General features: G+C 40.5%; 1 protein-coding gene across 1 annotated transcript in view; it reads right to left on the reverse strand.

Moving 5' to 3' along the window:
* The window catches only part of LOC309557143 (mas-related G-protein coupled receptor member D-like), a 118972-nt gene that overhangs the window by 77882 nt on the left and 20483 nt on the right, over positions 1-20607 (reverse strand). The gene's annotated exons all lie outside the window — the stretch shown is intronic.

Consider the following 20607-nt stretch of genomic DNA (forward strand, 5'->3'; position numbering starts at 1 on the left):
CAGTTGAACCACAATGAGTGGTCTCTCCATGTGGAGTCGTTCAAATGGATCCTGTCATTGGGAGTATCTCCCGAAGTCAACCTATTCGCCTCTCCTTGCAACCACAAGTTGGAGAAGTATGTCACGAGAGGCAGGTGCCATCAAGCCTACGGGACAGATGCACTAACCGACAGGTGGGAGTTCAACAGGGCATATGCCTTTCCTCCAGTACCCATCATTCTCAAATTCTTACAGAGACTTCAAGCAGAAGATGTAGAGATAGTGATGGTGGCACCTTTCTGGCCAAACAGGCCATCGTTTCCGCTACTCCTACAGCTAAGTTACCGGGACCCGGTCCCTCTTCCCCTCAGACCAGACCTGCTCCTACAGGGAACATCAGTACACCCCTGTCCTGCAATACTCCGGTTGACGGTCTGGTTCTTGAGAGGGAAAGGTTGGAATCGCTCGGCTGCCCATCTACAGCCATTTCCACCTTAATGAATGCTAGACGACCAAGTACAAATAAGGTATACTGCAGAATCTGGTCAAGATTCATGAAATCTGCATATCCTGAAGGTATGTCTTCCTCAGTTCCTGGGATTCAAGAAATACTAAGTTTCCTTCAGGCTGGCCTAGATATGCCTCTTTCAGTGGCAACTCTAAGAGTCCAAGTATCGGCATTATCTGCCTTCTCTGGGATCATGTGGGCTCAACACCCACTTATTCAACAGTTCTTTAAAGGAGCAGCCAGGCTCAATCCTCAAAGAAAACCTAGGTTTCCAAAATGGGACCTTCCTCTTGTCCTAAATGCCTTCTCAAAAACAGGCATAGAATCCTCTTCTTCTATCAAGGACCTGACCATCCGGACTGTCTTTCTGGTAGCCATCACTTCGGCTAAAAGGGTCTCTGAAATAAGTTCCCTCGGCTGTAGAGAACCATTTTTTATTTTCTTCCCAGATCGGGTAGTACTGATACTCATGCTGAATTCAAATCCGAAAGTCACCTCTGTGTTTCACCAGATCCAGGAGATCATCCTGCCTACTTTTCGGTCTTCAGATGAGTCTAATCCTCATCCGTTGGATGTAGGAGAATCCTTAAAAGTTTATCTTCAAGCAACTGCACCATTCAGGCAGTCTGACAACCTCTTTATCCTGTTCTGGGGGAAGAACAGAGGTAAACCTGCTTCATCCAGAACTATTGCATCATGGATAGTGGCGGCTATCCAACAGGCCTATAGAGCAGAGGGTTTGGCTCCTCCAGAGGCGCTGACGGCGCACTCTACAAGGAGTATTTCTACGTCCTGGGCGGCCTCGCGACACGTGGCTCCAAATGTGATTTGCAGAGCGGCTTCATGGTCTTCGGTCAATACTTTTATAACCCACTATTGTGTGGAGCCTGCTTCTCTGTCTTCAGTTAATTTTGGTTTGACTGTTTTGTCTGCAAATAGCATGAATTAAAGTTTCTTTGCTAAAGCATTCCCACCCGTGTGGCGTGAGCTAGTTATTTCCCACATGTAGGCTGCCATGGAGACTGCCAGGAAAACGGAAAATTCCTATCAAATACTTACCGTAATTTTCCTTTCCTGATAGTCTCCATGGCAGCCGGAGTTCCCACCCTCTCGTCTTGGATTCGGCTAAGATATGGAACACCTGCTGTACCTGGGAGCTGAAATTTATGGGAGGGGGGTCCTATACCCTCGGAGTGGAGGCGGGGTTAACCCACACGTAGGCTGCCATGGAGACTATCAGGAAAGGAAAATTACGGTAAGTATTTGATAGGAATTTTCCGTTTTATTGGATATTTTTTTAATAACAAAAAGTAGGAAATATCATTTTTTTTCTACATCTTTGGTCTTTTTTCGTTCATATTTTGCAATACAATAAAAATCACAATAATGATCAAATACCACCAAAAGAAAGCTCTATTTGTGGGAAAAAAATAAAATTAGGGTACAGCATTGCATGACCATGCATTTACCAGTTAAAGCGGTAGTATACCGCTTTTTTTGACTTTTAACTAAAGGTAAGCCTATAATAAGGATTACCTGTAGGTACAATTAATATCTCCTAAACCTGCATGGTTTAAGAGATATTACCACTGCATGCAGCCACTGACGAGTGCGGCGCATACGCTCTGAAGGTCCGGCAGACCTTCAGAGTTCCTTGTCGGGATCTGCCGGAAAATTACTCCCGCGCGCATGCGCGGGAGTGACGTAATTGCGACTCCGGCCACTCACAGCGTCGGAGCTGCGGAACCGTGGGATCATGTCCGGGGGTCCATGTCGGGTCTTCTTTCTAAGGTAAGTAATTCATAATGAGCTAGTATGCGATGCATACTAGCTCATTATGCCTTTGTATTGCAGGGGTTTTTTTTTTTTTTTGCCATTCGAGTTTACTACCGCTTTAAAGAAGTGCAGTGCCACATTGCAAAAAAGGGCTTTGGTCAGGAAGGGAGTGAAACCTTCCAGAGGTCAAGTGGTTAACTTAGTATATTCTTTAGGCCTCATGCACATAGGGCGTTTATTTATCTCTTCTAGAAACCAGCAGTGTTTTTGCAGAAAAAAATGCCTGACCCCTGTGTAGCCGGGAGCAGACTACGATTACCTTGTCTAAAAATTCATCAGACTGTTTCTCTATCCCTCTAGTGTTGGGCTCAGACTATCTGCATCACATTTCTGAGTATAGAGAGGAGCATTGTGGGAAATATAGACCTTTGTGCAGTCATTGCTGAACTTTTGACCTATCCATGAACTACACCTCCCAGCAGGCTATGCTCTCCAGGGGGAGAATTATGAGAGAGGCTTTAAAAGGATCTGTTGAACAGGCCCAAGCACTCTTGCTTCCCGGGGTCCATAAAGTGAGCATCGGTCCGCCACTCCGTCTGGAGGATTGCGGTCTATCACACCACTCACCTTTGCCGCATTTCCAGCACCGTTAGGACGAATGTTGCTTCAACACACCAGGGTCGCTGACAGCAGGGGTGCCACACAGATCACTGAACCAGCCGATCAAGCATCACTTGCAGTATAATCGCTGTGTCATCAGGATTGGTGAGAGGGCAGATGCCCAAAGTCCTATTGCCAGTCACTAGCACTTCACTTTAAACACTATATACAGACATTACAGATTTGGATTGTCAAGAGGACCTGTCATTAGTCAGATCAAGTACCCTTGCACTGATTGCTGATCACTTATGCCATACTTAAGGATCCTTTGCTTCTCTGAGCTCTAACTGCCGGTGAAGATAATTGCAAGGCCTTGTATTCAGAACACTATCCTTTTGTTCTTGAAGAGGACACGTTACTGGTACCTATAATACTCCTTTTAGTACATTTAGTATAATACTCCTTTTAGTATTAGTGGGGGTATAGACATCAACTAATGACCCTTTGGAAATCTATTTGGTTAATACTGGTCACTGTCTGTCTTTTTGTATACCATTGTCATTCTCTTGTGTTGTTATTTTCTTTCAACTGTTCTGAGAGTTGCCTCAACGGAGTCTTGGATTGCTTAAGGACTTGGCTGATTCGACACTCTTATTTGGCCTCTTCTTCTGACTAAGTAAAACTAAGAAGGCTGAATTCTATTTGCATTGTGCCGGTGTCTTTTTTTAAAGGTATAGACATAATGTCTGAACCTAGAGTGTCAGAGGGGCTGGAAAGTTCACAGGGTCAAGGCTGCACAGAGGAACATACAATACTAAGTGGCCTTTGCGGGAGGTAGCAATACACTTGTAAAAGTGTCTAAAGTGTTTACAAGCTTTTTGGAGCTTTTTCAGACGTCAAGCACTTGTGCGTTAATTCATTTCATTGGCCAGAATAAATTATTCTGGCCCTTGAAATGAATTAATGCTCAAGCACTAGCATTTAGGCATGTTTAGCAGCTTTTAGCAGCTTCTAGCAACTTTTAGTAGTGTGTTTTTTTCTGCCCAAACTCTGCTGCTCCTGGATGCACTGGCAGTGTTTTTTTTTTTTTCTGCTTGGACACATAGAATAACATAGAGTGGCATTTTTAGGCTGGAAAAAAAAAAACACCTGACACTGCTAAAAGCGGCAGAGAAAAAATGCCCTGTGTGCATGAGGCCTTATGACTGACAAAATTATACTGTATATATTGTTATATAAATTCACCGTGTTGTGCTCAAAAAGGTATATGTATGAAATTGCCACCAATAGTGGAAGTTTCATGCATGTACGTTTTTTATCGCAACACGGTGTAATGTTATTTTTTTATATTTTAAGGTGTTATCCCCTATTGTATTTGCGGCTTATTTTTATTTGCAGTTAAGACCCCTTTCACACTGAGGTGCTTTTCAGGCATTTTCGTGCTAAAGAAAGAGCCTGAAAAGCTTACAAAAAACAATTTCCATTAAAATCAATTAATGCTTTCACAGTGGAGCAGTGCGCTGGCGGGGCAGTGAAAAAACTCCTGCAAGCAGCATCTTTGGAGCATGTTTGGTGCGCTAAAAAAAAAGCGCCTCAAAAGTGCTCCTCTCCATCGAAATGAATAGAAAGCACCTCAAAAGCACCTGAAAAGCACACAAAAAGCTCTTCAAAAGTGCCCCAAAATGGCTCGTCACGTGGCCTTCAAAAAAACCGCACTGTTAACACCTTAAAAGCGATGGAAAAGCACCGCAAAAGTGCCCGCCATTTTTTGGGGAGTTTTCAAGCGCATCAGTTTTTCTTTATACTATACTTTATGTATTGTTATATAGTGTGTAGGCTACATTTTTTACATCACAAAGATTTAGTCATTACAGCTCGAATGAACTGACTACTTTCTGGTGATTGCCTACCCCTTGAAAGATTTGGGCAGATGAGTGAATATAAGACTAATAGCAGTGGTGCTCATAATCCATTGATAAGCATGTATGTTACTACCTCAACTAAAATGTAAACATTTGAACACCATCTAAATGGTTTTGAGTGAAGGAAGCTTAGGAGAGGCTAAAGCTCGAATAATATGCCCCCTTTTTAATTTAATCCACCAATCTTCTGTTTCAATATTTTTATTGAAGGTTTTCACAAAAAGTTGAAAATATAACAATGTAGAAAATTGAATAATACAAAGTTAATACAATCTTAAGTGTTTGTATATTTACCAAAGAAAGGGTTTGCTTTATTAATCAAGAAATAAGAAAGGGGAAGGCGTAAAGTCCTGAGCCCCCCTCCAGCTATAGAGTTTTCCCTCAGAGGTGCCACTCCCAGGCACAATTGTGATCCCATATGTTTGTGCACAAACCAAACCAATACCAATATTGATATCTTGCAAAGAGATTGCATGTTCACGGCCACCTCCTTATAGCCATATATCATGAGCCCGGGACCTGCCCCGCCACTCTTTAGAGGAGAAGGACCCCCCCTTCATGGAGATGGGACTCCCTATCATCCGTTACTAAAATTGCATATTCAAATATATAACATGTATATACGTTGTATTCTCGTGATCTGGAATGCAATTACCCCTCCAAATATCATTAAAGTAGGCGCATAAACGAGGGATGAGAAGCTCTTGGTATTTCCTATAATAGTGACCCGAGAAGCCATCTGGGCCTGGGGCCTTAAACAAATGTAGGGATTTTATGGCTGTTCTAATTTCTGGCTCAGAAAATTCCTTGTCCATAAGTTCAGTATGGGTTTGTTGAAGCTGGGGCAGTGAAATATCTCCTAAAAAAATTGTCCGCCCTTTCCTTAGAGAATTGAGTCGATTGGTGGTATAGCTCCGAAAAAAAATTGTGAGATTCTTGTATAATCAATTTCGGATTCTGAGTCGGTTGCCAATTATGCAATCTTAGTTTGGGAAAAGCCGGGGTATATGTCCGGGGTACCAATTTCCTGGCTAGCAAAGTAGTGGATCTGTCACCAATGGTATAGTATTTATGTCAAATACGTTTTTCTGCTTGGGTAATGATATAATCCACCAATCTTAAAAGTCTCAACATCTCAAACCATCCACTTCCAGTTTCTCTACTCTTTCAGATCTTGCCTGAACTAAGGCATTGGTTAAAATTTAAAGCAGCAAATCAGTGGAACCAGGCTATGACATCAGGGGTGATAGGACCTAACATGGGAATGACAGAGCCTGTGCACCTGAGTGCATGGGCTAGTATCAGTGGTGGTGCCCCACTAATACTGCCCAGAAGGTTGCAATCCAGCCAAATCAACAAAACACTGCCCCTAGTGACTGTGAAGCTTTAGGCCACAGCTGTAACGCTCCTTGCGTTTCTTATAAGGTGTGGATTTTAAGCTGCAGAAGTAGTTCCACGTCAGTAGTCATGTAGGAGATATGCTGAGATACCAATCCCAACCTCAATGACTCATCATGTATGGAAGGTCTTATTTCAGCCAGTAAATACACACAGTAATTAAGCTGGTTCCTAGTGTGACTTTATGTACATGTGGTAAGACAATGATAAAGGTCTTAGGGATAGGTTTGAGTGGAAGTGGTAGGTGACAGACACTTGAGGTGAGACAGTGCAGATGGATGCAGGAAGGGTTAGCGATCATGTATGATAACAGATGACAGAGTAGCAGGTGCATACAGGAGAGATCAACCCAGTGCAGGAAATAGTAGCAGTAGCCTCAAGAGCTAGCAATCTAGTTATGCAGATGTAAAAGACAGTCCTTGCTATGCAGAGCTAAATAGTGTAAGCCTAGTACAAGTCTATAGAGATTTCCCCTGTGGGGTACTTAGCACTAATAGCGATAGCCGAAGGATCGCTCAGGAGATGCGGATGATCCAGTAGCAGGATGCAGGGATCAGCGCAGCGAGGTTCGTCAGCGAGGAGAGCTTGCAAGCATGGAAGCTTCAAGCAAGATTAGTATCCAGGTACTGGTGTTTGAACGAACACATGTGAGTGAGAACCGACGCCCTAAATAGCCATCTAGTCCGGCGCTGGGTGATGACAGCTTCAGCCTTAAAGGGAAACACACCTATATGTGTTTCTTCTGTCTAGGTAGATGGAAATCACCCGGAATAAATGTGATAGGAGGCACTGAGAGTGCCAGAACCTTACAACAGCCTATGTAGCCTAGGGTAAAATCCAGCCCCGTATAAAGGTAGAATTTTGAAGAATACTAAAACTGAGTGGTATGAGACTTTAAAGACATCTCCAGTGCCAGCTTATCTGCAAGAAAAACAATATAAAGTGTCAAGTTTTTCTTACCTATTCAATAGCAGTAGTCTTTTTGCCTGATAGCATTTACATTAGACAGTAGACAGCCATCAGGTCTTTAAATGCCTACAGGCCCTGCAATTGCTCTTGATCTGGAGGTTGACATGTGAACTTGAATTATAGAAATCTTTCTGCCGCAGTACCAGAAAGGTAGAGGTGACTCAATCAGGGAGAATCTACCTAAAACTGAAATATAAATGGTAAAGCCAAGCTTGTTCAAAAAAATGTTAAAGCATATACTGTGTATTTGCTACAAAATGATTTTTCTGTAATTTAGTGTTAAACAAAAGACCTTTCAGTTTTAGTCTGCAAACCATTTATGGTTTTCTAAAATTGGCAAAAAATTTCAAACGTCCTATTTGTTAAGGGATGTTTTCTAAACTGTTGATATACAGCGATTTAGGTTTAAGCTGGTCATACACTAGCAGAATTGAGTTTGAATTTCTTTGTCTCATAAAGGTTTGTTCAATTTTCTGATCATTAGTTGGGTCAAATCATATTCATTTTCAGTGATGAGAAAATTTGAAAAAGACGGATGTAAAATTTTTCTCGAACAAACAAATTTCTAGCAGTGTATGTGGTTTTCATTTGGGAAAGTCCATTTGTTCCCAAATCAATTATTAAAAGCAAACACATTTTTAATTACTTTCAAATTACATTGGTAAAGTAATTGAATGGACGAAGAATGTTTGTTCGAAGAGAGTTTTAAAATATGATTAGCTTGGTGTGATGCTATTTTGTATAGTGACTGCATAGAGATTTTTTTTTTTTTTTTTCAAAAGGTAAACTAACAATTTAATTCAAAAATGCCATTATATCTTTTTCCTTTTTATAACATTTGGTACTGATCGTGCAAGTGGTTGTGGTAAGTAGGAACTGGGTAAAAGTTATGTGATTTCCAATACAGACAACAACATGTACAAAATTGTAAGGAATTAGCTAAATTCCTTTAAATGTATGTAAATTACCAGGGGAGGTGAAGTTGTACCATTGGCAGGTTTACTGTATGTGTTATTGAAGCTTCTGTGTATCTTCTGCATAACTGAATTTTTCAAATCCAGGACTGAGGTCTAAAATCACTACCATAAATACAAAACAGACAAAATGCATCTATTTTGTAAAGTTACCATAAAAGTTCTAAAGTTCTAATAAAAGTGCTAAAAAACATAAAAAATCATTAGAAATGTCCCATGTAAATATAGGTCTGCAAAGTTCATATTCTGTACATTTTATACAGTAGTAATGCTTTATTTAAAATCAAAAAAATGTGCTGCGCTAAAATATAGTGAATGTGAGATCACCAAAATAAATATTCAAACTTATTTTTAAAGTGAAAAACCAACTAAAAATAATCAGTAATCAGTGATATCATCAAATAATAAATACCATATGTGCATATAGTGAAACTGAGAATTTATCACGTGTAACAAAGCAATCTGTGCAAAATAGGAAGAAAATATGAAAACAAGAGGATATTTAAATCCCAATGAAGTCCATAGTAATAAAACACAGAGGTGGTTTCAGGAAGATCAGCCACAAGGTCCCAGAAATTACATCCACATGACACTTTATGAGGCTAGGGAGGACACCGATGTGCAGATCACCAAAAAAAAACCCAGATGGCTGCTTACCAAAGGAAGTTGGTCTCTCAAATTAATGAGTGGACCAAGATGAGCTTGTGTGTAATACCAAGATTGGCCACAGGATGTCTCGTTATAGACTCAAATGCGATATCCACATCACGATAACAGGGGAAAAAGTATAAACAGGGACATAGCGTAACTCCATATAAAACCGTTTATTTTTATTAAAAGCAGGTAATACACTCAGGGGTGATGACGTCAAGCGTATGACGAAACCGAAAAAAGGGGGCTATCTCTACAAATTTATAACAGATATAAAGCACCACGTCCCTAAAAAATATTATAACGTGAAAGATTCATTGGGGGTGCCACAAGGGGGGACTTTTCAATTGGGGTGCTTAAGTATTCCTTAGTATATAGAGTAAGACTAGAGAGAATTTATTTTTAGTAAAAAAACATGAAAAAGATTTTATTCTGAAACAACAGTAAAAAGTATACTGTAATTATAAGGATTACAATATACTGTACAAAACTAAATTGTGTTAAAAACATATACAGTAAACAGCCATACAGTATCATACAAATATATATCTATACTCTCCTAACACAAGGGTAGATGGTATATATACTTTATACCCAGTTGCATCCACAATGGATGGTCTTTGTGCAGGAGGCGTAGTGGCCCACAGCCATTAACCCAACATGTTTCGCGGCACTGCCGCCGCTTCTTCAGGGGTATCTTTGAGGGTGTCACATAGATATATTTGTCATGAAAATAACGACTTAAGTGGAGAAAAAATGAAAATAAAAAAGAAAAAAGAAAAATCAATACAAAATCATTTATAGTGACTTATGCAGTTAATGATATAATATTACAACATATAGAGGTCATAACTATAGTAAACAGATATTGCATGGTGTTCATGATAGAGAGGCAGCAAAAATAATACACATCGTCATACCTGTTAAACATGCATTAGAGCACGCTGCAATGGGAAATACGACCACAAGGCATAGGGGGAAACCCCCGGGGGGCGAACACGGGAGACCGACCACAAATAGGGCACAAAAAGTACTGCTGAAGAAAGATGAGGTCTGGAAATTCAAAGTAAAAAGGATATATTATCAGTTCCATATACATCCATCTGGAGTCTCACCTGACAAGGGGAAAGGGAAATGGCATCTGATAATGTCAGATTGAGCCAAAGCCCTTGGAACTAAAATATTCAAAAAGGAAGAGAGAACTGAAGAGATAACTCTTACCTCAATATTGCCCAGCCATGAAAAAAGGGACGGGGACTGGGTGAGATGATGTTGCTATGTGTGGTAGATCAAAAATAAAGGATCCACAAGAGTGCTTCCTAAAAAAAAGGGCAGAAATACAATAGTATATATATATATAGTATATATCAACCAATGGGGTTAGTGTGAGGTGTTCAATCAATATATGTATCATATCACCAAAAGAGTAAAGCTGGTGAATTTGACCCTAGGGTCAACACCTCTTAAGTCATGGCTTTTTTCATGGCTGGGCAATATTGAGGTAAGAGTTATCTCTTCAGTTCTCTCTTCCTTTTTGAATATTTTAGTTCCAAGGGCTTTGGCTCAATCTGACATTATCAGATGCCATTTCCCTTTCCCCTTGTCAGGTGAGACTCCAGATGGATGTATATGGAACTGATAATATATCCTTTTTACTTTGAATTTCCAGACCTCATCTTTCTTCAGCAGTACTTTTTGTGCCCTATTTGTGGTCGGTCTCCCGTGTTCGCCCCCCGGGGGTTTCCCCCTATGCCTTGTGGTCGTATTTCCCATTGCAGCGTGCTCTAATGCATGTTTAACAGGTATGACGATGTGTATTATTTTTGCTGCCTCTCTATCATGAACACCATGCAATATCTGTTTACTATAGTTATGACCTCTATATGTTGTAATATTATATCATTAACTGCATAAGTCACTATAAATGATTTTGTATTGATTTTTCTTTTTTCTTTTTTATTTTCATTTTTTCTCCACTTAAGTCGTTATTTTCATGACAAATATATCTATGTGACACCCTCAAAGATACCCCTGAAGAAGCGGCGGCAGTGCCGCGAAACATGTTGGGTTAATGGCTGTGGGCCACTACGCCTCCTGCACAAAGACCATCCATTGTGGATGCAACTGGGTATAAAGTATATATACCATCTACCCTTGTGTTAGGAGAGTATAGATATATATTTGTATGATACTGTATGGCTGTTTACTGTATATGTTTTTAACACAATTTAGTTTTGTACAGTATATTGTAATCCTTATAATTACAGTATACTTTTTACTGTTGTTTCAGAATAAAATCTTTTTCATGTTTTTTTACTAAAAATAAATTCTCTCTAGTCTTACTCTATATACTAAGGAATACTTAAGCACCCCAATTGAAAAGTCCCCCCTTGTGGCACCCCCAATGAATCTTTCACGGTATGACGAAACCGGTCGGGTGAGTCAGACGTGACATGACCACGCCCCCGACAGCCGGCTACCAAAAGACATCTAGACCGTTGGAGATGTTCGTTCGCTCCTAGTGCGGTATTTTCCAGCTGCTACATGCCTTGACATTTAACTGAATTGTGAGTGTATTACCTGCTTTTAATAAAAATAAACGGTTTTATATGGAGTTAAGCTATGTCCCTGTTTATACTTTTTCCCCTGTTATCGTGATGTGGATATCGCATTTGAGTCTATAAGGAGACATCCTGTGGCCAATCTTGGTATTACACACAAGCTCATCTTGGTCCACTCATTAATTTGAGAGACCAACTTCCTTTGGTAAGCAGCCATCTGGGTTTTTTTTTGGTGATCTGCACATCGGTGTCCTCCCTATCCTCATAAAGTGTCATGTGGATGTAATTTCTGGGACCTTGTGGCTGATCTTCCTGAAACCACCTCTGTGTTTTATTACTATGGACTTCATTGGAATTTAAATATCCTCTTGTTTTCATATTTTCTTCCTATTTTGCACAGATTGCTTTGTTACACGTGATAAATTCTCAGTTTCACTATATGCACATATGGTATTTATTATTTGATGATATCACTGATTACTGATTATTTTTAGTTGGTTTTTCACTTTACAAATAAGTTTGAATATTTATTTTGAGTGAGGTGCACACACTGGCTGTGGTGGCTGCATTTTTTTTCTTTTTGTAGCACCATCTCTAAAGGAGGCACTTGGTGTCTTGGATTCTCTATTCGGCGCCTTGACTCTGATAACACCCTCAGCCCCTCTGGCACACCTAGTTGAATGGCAATCCCCACAAACATTTAGGTTCCATGCACACTGGGTTAAAGAATTGCCGCTTATACAGGATTTTTGTGTTTTGCCTGTGTCCATGCACATTTAGAGGCATATTTTAAACTCAGCATTTGGAAGCAGGAAAAAAAAAAAAAAAACTTCCGGTTTGCCTTTTTGATTGGAGTTTTCTCTAAATGTGCCTAAACATGTGTACATAAATTCTCTATATGAGAGGTTTATTTTTTTCCTGCCAAGGGAAGTAGCATTTTTTAGTCCAGTGTGCATGGAGCCTTAAAGAGTCACAAGCAAAGACACTTTTGACTTGGTAGTGAGCCTACACTAGGAGATAAACACAAGACCATTTAGTGGTAATGGAACTCACTTCATTGGCATGGATAAATAGCGATTTGAGCATAAATAAACCTACAGAAGATAGGTTTTTGACACAGCCTGCTAGACAGTGTTGTCACTATGCCAAAGCAACTTAAATTAGACTTCTGTACCACTAGACTAGAATTAACACATACACCAGCAAGATCAGTAGTATAATAAATATAAATATTAACTGTGTTGTGAATTTGGATATTGCAACTAATTAGGGTGGACCCAAAGAGAATGGCTAATTAATTTCCCAACCAGTGCTATATTTTGGCCTAGGCCGACAAGGCCCAGGCCAAGGGCGAGGCTTTGCAGGGGGGTGGCGAAAAAGCCACCCCCGCCTCCACCTGAGACTCTATTGGCCACTGGTTGCTAGAGCTGTCTGGCGTCTAGCAACCAGTGACGTCATGGCTGTGACTCCTTGGCCCTTGGTATTTATTATTTGATGATATCACTGATTACTGATTATTTTTAGTTGGTTTTTCACTTTACAAATAAGTTTGAATATTTATTTTGGTGATCTCACATTCACTATATTTTAGCGCAGCACATTTTTTTGATTTTATCTCACTTTGGTTTTTCTATGATCCTTTTGTGCAGCAGCTCATCATAATAATTTTGTGTATTAATAATCATTTTTTGATTAGCGCAGAAATTTCACCATTATAATGCTTTATTTAAGAAATATAAGCTAACAGCGAATTTTAAACATTTATAAATGATACAAGCCTAATATAAAATAATAGATCTTATATGTTGCTTTTATGTTTAGAAGTATGCACTGAATAAAGCTACACCATTCCTGGGTGCTTAGCCATAAACTGCTGTCTTAAATAAATTACTTAAATAGGCAAATAAAAGAGAGATGCAGCGCTTTGCTGAAATAAACCTCAATGTGTACAACAGATCCCAATAAAAATGGCAAATGAATATAAAACATAATCCTTGTGTGTGCACCTCACTCAAAATAATAAAATATATATGTCAATACATGTGAATACAATTTAAGTAATGCATAAATGTTAAGAGGACATACAATGCGATTAGAGGAGAAGCGTTTTAACCTCAGGCAACGTGGGGGGTTCTTTACTGTTAGGGCTACAAGATTGTGGAATTGTCTACCACAAGAGGTGATTTCTGCGGGTAGTATGGTGACTTTCAAAAGACTCTTAGACTTGCATCTCAAGGATCAGTAGATTAAAGGCTATGTTAGATGATTACAGTCACACACACCTACACAGGTTGAACTGGATGGACTATTATCTTTTTTCAACCTCACCTACTATGTAAAAGACTGAAATTCACAAAAATGTACAATATCAGGTGCTCCTTATTGTATAGATAATCAAACGTGAAACAGTGTTTCAATGGTAGTAGTCCCAAAGAAATTCCTGTGCTCTTCACTTTGTGCAAATTTAAACTGTGACTTTTCTTCCTTTTTGAATCCCGTGATTATCACTCCCCACCGCAGGCAGTGATTACTAATGTGTGGGTGGCAGCTCACCTCAAGGACGGGATCTACACTCGTATAGATCACTGAAGCCTGTCAGCACACCTCTCCTCAGTGCTGTCAGCAGAAGGGATCCATCCGTGTGTGGCCTCTTCCAATATTCCTCTCCACTTTTCCTCCCAGGTATCACGATAAAAAAACAGAAAGATCTCCCATCGTGTAAAACCGTAAATATATTTTAAAAATAAAATAGCATCACTCACATATAAAATCACAATCACCTGCTCCAAGTCCGACAGGGTATGACCATTTTTTTTTTACTGTTTTTTTTTTTTTTGTGAATGAGTTGTGGTATTATGTACCCGTTACTCATTCATCTAGGGAGTGGTATCTGGGGGGGGGGGGCCTTACTGTTAAAGGGGGCTTCCAGATTCTAATAAGCCCTTTGCCTGTGGACCTCCACAACAACCAGACCAGAAATGTGAATTAGAGGCCTGTCCTCATGGCAGAGTACCCCCCCCCCTTGCTGAGTGCATGTGGACCCCCCCCCCCCCATACCAGTCTGGTATAAATTTTGGGGAGGGACCTCACACTTTATCTTTATCTTCACATGGGGTCCCCCCTCAAATCTGCCTTTTTTTTGTTTTTGTTGTAAGTTTGTTGCTGAAGTAGGTTGCATCACACAGATGTGCCACTTCACAGGCAGCTGACCCTGCATCCATTTTCCATGTTGGTAAATGGAGTTTTGTATTTTGAATGTTTTACATTATGTATTATTAAAATTGTTGCTTCCTGCCAAACAGAATTTTTTTATCATTGAAACAGGTTCTCCGTGGCAAAGCCTATCCCCCATGTCATTGTTTTAACAACCCCTTACCTATGAGCCTAGAAAACTACGAGAACTGATTTGTAACAATCGGCTCCCATTGACTTCAATGGGATTTGGATCCGACACCTGAACTTTGTGCATCTGACTTGTGCTCGATCCAAACCCAGATGTGTTTGGCTTTTCAATACCCATCACTTTATTGATATGTTTTGGCTGGAGTTATACTTTAATCTCAACAACTCGTTTTTTTGCCATAAGCAGGCTTATCCCATTGCTACTGTTCACTTGCTCATAGTGTTTTTAGTACAATTACAGTCAACAGTCATGTCAAGCAGGGGGAGAAGCAAGATCACTGTGAGGGTGAGGGACTAAGGCTAAAAACTAGAGCAAGAAATGCAATAAATTATAGGGGCGGATGGAAAAATATAGACATGGAGATGCAGAGACAAAATTGCACTTGGATGTATACCCGATACAACCCTGTACATTACAGTGTATTTAAAAATTCAAACATTTTTCAAAATACAAGCTCTCTGTGCAAAGATCTGTGGAGCGTGGATTTACAAGTCTGTGATTTGTGATTGGAGGCTGCTTGTGTTTTTATATAATTAAAGACCATACATTTCAGAGATTGTAATTAAAATATGAGAATGCTATTCTCAGCCATCACCTTTTTCAGGTCTCAATGCCAGCTGTATTCTATTGGCTAAGTGGATTAAAGCATATCTAAACCCCCCACCCCCCCCCCCCCCCGAGACACAGTGTGCTCCCTTTCGGGGTGTCTTTGTGTACGCGTCCTAATGTTATGGGGGCGACCCCCCCTAGTTGTTAGTCAGTGACCTTTCACATTGCTATATTCCTTACACTGGCTGGTTTTTTACTCTTATCTTAATTTTTGCATTGACTACTACCTACCTATTTATCACTGCTGTACCTTGTTCTCTGACAATTGTTAACAGTCGGGTTTATTTGCCATTACTGTATTGTTCCTGTTATTATATGTATTTGATATTCTCTAATAAAAACCATTGAAAGTAAAGCATATCTAAACCCCAAAACAAATCTTTATATATTGCATATTACAAATCCTTAGGTGTGGTGGCTGCATTTTTTTTCTTTTTGTAGCACCATCTCTAAAGGAGGCACTTGGTGTCTTGGATTCTCTATTCGGCGCCTTGACTCTGATAACACCCTCAGCCCCTCTGGCACACCTAGTTGAATGGCAATCCCCACAAACATTTAGGTTCCATGCACACTGGGTTAAAGAATTGCCGCTTATACAGGATTTTTGTGTTTTGCCTGTGTCCATGCACATTTAGAGGCATATTTTAAACTCAGCATTTGGAAGCAGGAAAAAAAAAAAAAAACTTCCGGTTTGCCTTTTTGATTGGAGTTTTCTCTAAATGTGCCTAAACATGTGTACATAAATTCTCTATATGAGAGGTTTATTTTTTTCCTGCCAAGGGAAGTAGCATTTTTTAGTCCAGTGTGCATGGAGCCTTAAAGAGTCACAAGCAAAGACACTTTTGACTTGGTAGTGAGCCTACACTAGGAGATAAACACAAGACCATTTAGTGGTAATGGAACTCACTTCATTGGCATGGATAAATAGCGATTTGAGCATAAATAAACCTACAGAAGATAGGTTTTTGACACAGCCTGCTAGACAGTGTTGTCACTATGCCAAAGCAACTTAAATTAGACTTCTGTACCACTAGACTAGAATTAACACATACACCAGCAAGATCAGTAGTATAATAAATATAAATATTAACTGTGTTGTGGATATTGCAACTAATTAGGGTGGACCCAAAGAGAATGGCTAATTAATTTCCCAACCAGTGCTATATTTTGGCCTAGGCCGACAAGGCCCAGGCCAAGGGCGAGGCTTTGCAGGGGGGTGGCGAAAAAGCCACCCCCGCCTCCACCTGAGACTCTATTGGCCACTGGTTGCTAGAGCTGTCTGGCGTCTAGCAACCAGTGACGTCATGGCTGTGACTCCTTGGCCCTGCCCCCCTCTTTCCTCTTCCCGCCCCACTCCTTCTCCCACCCCCCTTTTTCTCCCATCCCCCCTTTCTCTCTCTCTCTCATCTCCCCCTCTCCCTCCCTTATCCACCCCCTTCTCTTGCCCACCCCCTCTCACCCACCCCCTTCTCTCGCCCACCCCCTCTCACCCACCCCCTTCTCTCACCCACCCCCTCACCCACCCCCTTCTCTCACCCACCCCCTTCTCTCGCCCACCCCCTCTCACCCAGCCCCTTCTCTTGCCCACCCCCTCTCACCCACCTCCTTCTCTCGCCCACCCCCTCTCATGAGATCTCAGGGGTTCTTGCAGGAACTTGTAGTCCTTCAATCTCGGAGGGGAGTCACATCTGTTAAACAGGAAAGTGTGGGCAAGTTTACATAGGAGGGGAGAGGGGGCGCCCAATTTTAGTCTTGCCTAGGGCAGCACAAAACCAAAATACACCACTGTTCCCAACATCCACTTCGGCCAGATTCACAGTCTATTGGGTGCTGCCAGAACTCCCACTCCCCTTGGGAGTCAGTTGAACATTCAATTTTAGTTTGTCTGTTTTCTCACGGTGCACAGGTAGCTACTGATAATGTTATGGCTTAGTCCTTGCAGCCTAGAACTTGGCTACACACTTTAAGCCTTTTTTTGTTTTCCACCTGATCCTGCCATTAACACACTTCCTACCCTAAGGTAAAAAAACACCCACTCACAATTTTTTGTCTATATTGGTACAGTGGTATCAACCCAAGACAAGAATGCAGAACACCTCCCCCTCTCCTCCATAACATATGGAGGAGTTGGTTTATAGTCCACAGAGAGAGTCTTGAACAATGCTAACTGAGCACAGCACAGCACAAGCAAAGAACACAGAAATCATGTGCTCACAGGATTTGTGGCAAGATCAACAGGTATTTTTTGCACTTATAGAGAAGGTATATTTAATGGACCAAAAGAAAGTAAATAAGGGAATAAGATAAGTTCATTGCTAGGGTTTATATACACTTCATTGATTGACAGAGAAATAGGCAAAGCACTGAGTATAATCATTGCTAGGTAGCACTTGATATATCCTGGTAAGATAGAGAAGTACCTTCCATTGAGTTACCAGACATATTCTACACCCCTATATAGAGGGAGCAAAGTATGGGACTCACGGAACCGGCAAATAAGCTTTGCTCACCCGGCGCTTACAATACCCTAAATAAATAAAGAAAGCTGCTGCTATACTTAAAATCAATCACAAAACGGGTGCATGAAAACAGATATACAGAACCAATACCTCGAAAACTCCTTCATACACTAGCAGCGCTACAGTTCACATTAAATGAACATAAATGTTAAAATCAAAGGAAAGTCCATGCATAAAGTCCCAAATAGAAATAGAAATAGATGCTGGAATTGGTGAATCTTTGCAGGGAACCAGAAGCAGACCTCCACCACACCGCTGTGTGCACCCTAATGTGGGAACACTTACCAGATATATTCTGTATATGCGCCAAACATATCAGTCAGTGGGGAACCTCTTAGTCTCCTTCAACCATCCACAATCTCAGTTTCAATGGGACCCCCGGTACCTGGCTGCGAGCCTCGAGGAATTGGCGTGTGACGAGGGCTTCCCTAAGGGCGTGGCCACATAATCACGCAGGAAGCCCTCGTCACACGCCTATTCCTCGAGGCTCGCAGCCAGGTACCGGGCTGCGGGCGAACAGGACGGGAGACGGTGGTAGGACTATTGGCTTTCATCATGCTTTCATCATGCTTTTATATTTGTGTATATTGTAAGTGCAACTGTTGAGGGTTTAATGTTTGGGAATAAAAGCGCATCTTTGCTGGATTACGCTATGTTGCTTTATCATTATTCCCTATGCAAAAGGTCCATATGCTGGTGAGGTGATTACATTGTGTTACCCACGGGGGTCCCATTGAAACTGAGATTGTGGATGGTTGAAGGAGACTAAGAGGTTCCCCACTGACTGATATGTTTGGCGCATATACAGAATATATCTGGTAAGTGTTCCCACATTAGGGTGCACACAGCGGTGTGGTGGAGGTCTGCTTCTGGTTCCCTGCAAGGATTCACCAATTCCAGCATCTATTTCTATTTCTATTTGGGACTTTATGCATGGACTTTCCTTTGATTTTAACATTTATGTTCATTTAATGTGAACTGTAGCACTGCTAGTGTATGAAGGAGTTTTCGAGCTATTGGTTATGTATATCTGTTTTCATGCACCCGTTTTGTGATATTCTACACCCCTGTTATACATTTTTAGGTTTGATTAGAAGTGCACCTCAACAAATTCAGACGATGTGATTACTCATCTGTGATCCACACCCTGTGTCTTCAACACAAAGATGGATGCTGCATCATCCTCAGGGACCCTGCAGCTGGACTTTTCTGCAACATTCACCTCAAGGTAGTTGTATTAATAACTATATACACCTGGGTATGTGTGCACAATTCTACCAGGTCTCCTATCGAGCCCTTTGCTAATAATATCTGTTTGTACATTGGCAGTATGTACTATTATTAATATCTTCTTACAAAAAGCTTTTATTATTTCTATACTGGTGTGCATTTATATGCTTATGGTTAATGTTATACACTGGTCGCAGTAGTTCTTCTGCTCTTAATTACATTGTTTAGACTACTGATTAATTTCCCAGTAAGGGAATCTACTCTGTTTACAGAGGCATTACCTTGGGTGGAGGCACTGCCAAAATTATGATCAAACCCACTTCTCTACTTAGCCAAGGCTCTGGTTCTCCTATTTACCTATAGGTTTGGCGCAATATCCTGTTTGGGGAGGGCCATTCCTCATAACCCCCAAAAGAGGGTTAATTGCTGTTAAACATTGTTATTTAAAATGCTCCCTGTTGGGAGTGAGCGCACCAACCAAAAAACAGGGCCCCAAAGTCAGCTAACTGTGTTCAGAATCCACTGGCTAGTGGTTTAGAAATGAACTTCTTGATATTAGGTAAGCCCCTCAGCAGTGCAACCTCTCCTTAACATTTGGGATTATTTATAGTACAGTTGATTCTGTAAGCTGTGTCCATCACATTTCTGTTTTAACAAAATTGTTAACCCTTTTGCAATGTATTCCTGTCTGCCTATTCTTAACTTTTTTCAGGGACATACTAAAACATTTAATGTGAAAATGGCTTAATGTAGCTTAATGTGTAATAAAGTGCCTAAACCATAATCAATTGCCCTGAAACTTTGCACAGACTAAGTTTTTAACTTCCCTAATATATCCTAGAAGTTTCATGTAGTTTGGTCTTCCAGGAGGCAAACAAGGGACATTAAGCTTGTTTTTTGGGGAGCTTAATGTGGCTTAATGTACAAAAAAGAGCTTAGATGTTAACCAATTTCCCCCAAACTTCACACAATAGAAGACTCTATTGATGCTAAGATAGTCTGAAAATTTTAGCTCATTTGGTAAATCACACCAAAAGTTATTCACATTAAGCTATTTTTTTAAAATACTAAAACGTTTAATGTCCACGGCCTAATGTGAAAAGAGCTTAATGTACCAAAATGTGCCTTAACCTCAACCAATTGTCCTGAAACTTTGCACAGCCCAAGTTCTGCACTTCCCAAAGCTATCCTGGAGGTTTCATCGATTTTGGTCTCCCACGTGGAAAACTGGGGACATTAAGCTCTTTTTTTGGGGAGCTTAATGTGGCTTAACGTACAAAAAAGAGCTTAGATGTGAACCAATTTCCCCCAAACTTGGCACAATACAAGAGTCTATCTATTCCAACATATACTGAAAATTTCAGATCATTTGGTAAATCACACCAAAAGTTATTCACATTAAGCTCTTTTTGTACAATACTAAAACATTTAATGTCCTTAGCTTAATGTGAAAAGAGCTTAATGTACCAAAATGTACCTAAACCTCAACCAATTGTCTTGAAACTTTG

Source organism: Pelophylax lessonae, assembly GCF_965119305.1.
Source record: "Pelophylax lessonae genome assembly, chromosome: 5".
NCBI lineage: Eukaryota > Metazoa > Chordata > Amphibia > Anura > Ranidae > Pelophylax > Pelophylax lessonae.